Source organism: Berghia stephanieae, chromosome 1 (assembly GCF_034508935.2).
Source record: "Berghia stephanieae isolate SIO BIC M18660-M18661 chromosome 1, UCSD_Bste_1.3, whole genome shotgun sequence".
NCBI lineage: Eukaryota > Metazoa > Mollusca > Gastropoda > Nudibranchia > Aeolidiidae > Berghia > Berghia stephanieae.
This window is the reverse complement of record NC_088360.1, coordinates 63346316-63351445: the sequence shown is the minus strand read 5'-3', so window position 1 is coordinate 63351445 and position 5130 is coordinate 63346316.

Genomic DNA, 5130 nt, shown 5'->3' with positions numbered 1-5130 from the left:
AAATAATTTTATGTGATGAAACCAAGTACAGAATGCATAGCAACATAAACATTTTCGGCAATTTAAAAACGTATGTTTACATAACTTAAGAAGTGTCACACTTTGTGACACAGCAGTAACGTGTCTAAAACCGGTCGCACATCTATTCGGTAACTCGTGGGATCAATTATCTTTATCGTTATTTATTTCGGGAATTCTCAATGAAAATATTTTTAAGTAAGTCCTTCTGAGCCACTTGGGCTCATTGTAAGACAAATTAAATCCTTTAGAGCCTTGTAGCCAATGGTGCAGGAGTTATCCCGGTTTCAATAGTGTGAAGCGGACAATTAACGTATTTGTTTGAAAACCTGTGAACAGGACGCTAGTTTATCCCAGCTTGACAGGTACCCTTTTACACATGAATGGATTGAGTGATTGGAGTAAATTTTCTTGCTCTACGAAAGTACAAATTGGCTTCGGTCGGAATCGAACACAGAACCTCTGAGTCCAGAGTACAACGCCCTAACCATTCGGCCATATTGCCTCCTAAGCTTATAAATCCGGAACTTATCCATGTTCTGTGGCGTTGAGCAGACAGATAACATTTTAAAATTTAAAATAATAAAATTCCATTTTTTCATCCCATAGGGGAGATTTTTCTCGAGGGTCTATTCCAAGGGAAGACTGGAATAACCCAGGCGTCAGTCGCAATGCAGCACCGCAACTTGAGCTAGGGCGAGGTATAACCCAGGCGTCAGCCGCAGTGCAGCGCCGCAAATTGAGCTAGGGCGGGGTGACTTACTCAAGGCCACACTTAGTGGTAGTAGTAGTAGTAGTAGTAGTAGTAGTAGTAGTAGTAGTAGTAGTAGTAGTAGTAGTAGTAGTAGTAGTAGTAGTTGTTGTTGTGTGTAGTAGTAGTAGTCGTAAGTAGTGTAGTAGTAGTAGTAGTAGTAGTAGTAGTAGTAGTAGTAGTAGTAGTAGTAGTAGTAGTATAGTAGTAGTAGTAGTAGTAGTAGTAGTAGTATAGTAGTAGTAGTAGTAGTAGTAGTAGTAGTAGTAGTAGTAGTAGTAGTAGTAGTAGTAGTAGTAGTAGTAGTAGTAGTAGTAGTAGTAGTAGTAGTAGTAGTAGTAGTAGTAGTAGTAGTAGTAGTAGTAGTAGTAGTAGTATAGTAGTAGTAGTAGTAGTAGTAGTAGTAGTAGTATGTAGTAGTAGTAGTAGTAGTTGTAGTAGTAGTAGTAGTAGTAGTAGTAGTAGTAGTAGTAGTAGTAGTAGTAGTAGTAGTAGTAGTAGTAGTAGTAGTAGTAGTAGTAGTAGTAGTAGTAGTAGTAGTAGTAGTAGTGGTAGTAGTAGCAGTAGCAATAATATTACTCTTGCTATAAGAATATTTCATGATTATATAAATCTTATGTAAACAAATCTCATTGTAAAGTGTAAAAAATCATTATCGTCATGTCGTATCTTATGTTGATTCATAAAATGTGAATTTTGAGTTGTACCAAGGACTTTTAAAAAAGAATATTAATTTATAATTCAACCTATTAAATAACTAATCTATTAATTATTATTATTTATTATTATTATTATTATATTATTATTATTATTATTATATTATTATTATTATTATTATTATTATTATTATTATTATTATTATTATATTATTATTATTATTATTATTATTATTATTATTATTATTATTATTATTATTATTATTATTATTATTATTATTATTATTATTATTGTTGTTATTATTATTATTATTATTATTATTATTATTATTATTATTATTATTATTATTATTGTTATTATTATTATTATTATTATTATTATTATTATTATTATTATTATTATTATTATTATTATTATTACTATTATTATTATTATTATTATTATTATTATTATTATTATCATTATTATTATTATTATTATTATTATTATTATTACTATTATTATCATTATTACTATCATTGTTTGCCTTGCTTTATTATTGATTTTATTTACTTGATTTGTTGATGAAAATATTATATTCTTGTATGAGTTATATTGGCAATTGCCTACAAATAAACTTTTGAATCTTGTAAAAAAATAATAATGCATTTGCGCAAGCGATACGCGAGGTGTGTCCTGGGACAGTCCTGTCCTAGTGCGGAACCCCTTTTGAATAGAAGTTTTCTCCAGTGGGACGGGACAAATTTGTCCTGGGACAGTTTTGTCCTAGTGCGGAAGGAGTCTTAAACTTTCACAAATCTATCACGATTTGTTCTAGAGTTTTAAAAATGCTTCTATATGATGACAAATTGAATAAATAAACGCCTGACAAAAGATCAAGGGTGAAAATACAAATTGAAAGAATACTGGGGATGTTGGAGCTTTCGTAATGTCTCCACGATCCTGGGATCGAGAATTTACATTACAGTACAGAAGTACAGTACTCTGGTGATCATGTTTTGATTGTTGATTGGTAAAATTGAGAGTTTGCCCATAATTCAAAACCACACTGATCTAACTTACATGAAGAAAATGGGTGTCTAGACCACTTTAATCCTGAGGTCAAATGAAAATCTGAAGCAGACGCGAAAAGTATCAAGTATTCCATCATAATAATATGTCTATTTTTGGTTTGTTCGGACTAGAAGCTAGACAGATACAATGGGTACGATCTATATTACATTTCCATGTGCTCGAGGTCATTGGTCACATTGCAAAGTGTGCTCAAAATGACCCACATAATGAAAAGTGTTCAAATTTTAAGAATAACCAACGTTACTGTCACGGTAAAGATTGTTCACAATTATCTTATTAAATTTATAGTTTATTAAGAACTAAATTCATTTCACTCCAGTTATATTTCCGTAGACTTAGATAAACTTTACCTTCTAATATTAGATCATCTTTCCTTTTATAGCCTTCCCTCGAATTATTTTCTAATTAGTGAATACTTTTCGTTCTACATTCTGTCACGTAGCCACTTATTATAAAAGCTGATAGATCTAACATTCTACACTCACTTCTCTCTACAATCTATGCCGGACGGCCAGCCGCTCCATTCCTCATACATCGATATATTTGAAGATTTTTATCTTTTGGTACTTTGTGGATATTTTTATCTCCACCATCAAGACGCCGGAGCTTTTACCTTTGATAGTGCAGTCTTCCCCACATCAAGGATCAAACCTGTGAGCCCGCTGTCGGAAGAATAAATAATTCATCCCTTGCAACTGCTTGGAAGTGGAACCTTACAAACCTGAGCCCGCCGTCGGAGGAATATTGAATTCATCCCTTCCCAACTGCCTGGAAGTGGAACCTTACAAATCTGATATTATATCAGGAATGTCTATTCGTCCTTCAGGTCGTATTCTTAAAAAGTGTCTGGCCGACCTTCAGTGCTTATGCAAATGAGGTAGGCGTGAAATACACACAAGGCAATTGACGGAAAGGCCGTTGTTTATATTTGTAACCCATCGTCTCAAAACGGTATTATGTCGGAACGAACCACATGCTTAAAAGCCGAATTTAATGTTAAACTGGTCAAAAATATAAAATGTTGGCATTCGCACCATAAAATATGGTCGCCATTCTCCTCAATAAATCATATAAACTCAAAACAAGTCTAATATTTCTGGCTATAAAATAAATTTTCAACATCTTAACAAACCCGACTTAATACCGTTTTGAGGCGAATGGTCACATTTGTCACCGTATTTTTATATGTATTAAATTCAAGATTATTGCCCTCCCATAAATCGCATTGTTATTACAGTGACCTATATATATGTCACTGCTTCCGTGGTTTTTTGTGTGCGCCCATGTTATCTATCCTAATTAACTGGAATTACAAAATCGGAGTGTTCAGTCCTTCACGTCTTCACTTTTTTAACGACTGTTAAAACGTAAGCATCGTTATGAGTATGAGTAGAAAATAAAAGCATATTATTCTCTCTCTCTCTCTCTCTCTCTCTCTCTCTCTCTCTCTCTCTCTCTCTCTCTCTCTGTGTCATATGTTCCCCCTTTTATCTCTAATTTCCTCTCTCCCTCCATCTGTCTCTACCTTTGTATTCTCCTCTCTTTATCTCGCTATCATCCTCTTTCATTTATTCTCTCTCTCTCTCTATCTATCTATCTATCTATCTATCTATCTATCTATCTATCTATCTATCTATCTATCTATCTATCTATCTATCTATCTATCTATCTATCTATCTATCTATCTCTTCTAATTTCTTCCTCTTTTGTTTTCTTAAAAACCTTTCTCTCTCTTTATCTATCTCTCAATTTTATTATGCTCCCCCCCCCCCCTCCCTCTTTCTTCCTTGACTTCTGTCACATTTTTTCTCCTTGTCTCTCATCCTTCTTCCTCTCTCTTTCTTTCTCATATTTTCCCCCATAAATCTCTAACGTTCCCTATGTCGGGTTGTCTCTCGCTCATTTTCTGTCTATTCCTCTATTTCGTCGTCGTCTTCTCTCTCTCTCTGTCTCTCTCTCTCTCTCTCTCTCGCTCTCTCTCTCTCTCTTTTTTTTTTTTTTTTCTTTCTTTCTTTTTATGTTAAAAAATTGAGCTTTTGTATAGCGCAATAGCCACTAAATGTGCTCAAAGAGCTTTACAAGGGGTCCCTGACCAACAGCAACAACATGTAGAACGAAACATGACGCCTATTAGGCGATATTATTTTTTTTTCTGACAACGCTGTCAACTCATTTTACACTTGAGTACGGTGAGAAGTGAGTAAAGAGCCAAGGACTCAACTATGCACCGAGCGAGGGTCGAACTCAGGACCTTCCGATCCAAAAGCGAGTGTCATGCATAACTCTATCTATCTATCTATCTATCTATCTATCTATCTATCTATCTATCTATCTATCTATCTATCTCATTCTCTTTCAGTCTTCCTCTCTCATTTTCTCTACCTTCATATACATATTTTACACACACACACACACACACTCACATGCACACACACACTCTCTCTCTCTCTCTCTCTCTCTCTCTCTCTCTTATCTCTCTGTATATATATATATATATATATATATATATATATATATATATATATATATATATATATATATAATAAATATATATATATATATATATATATATATATATATATATATATATATATATATATATATTATATATTATATCTATCTATCAACAT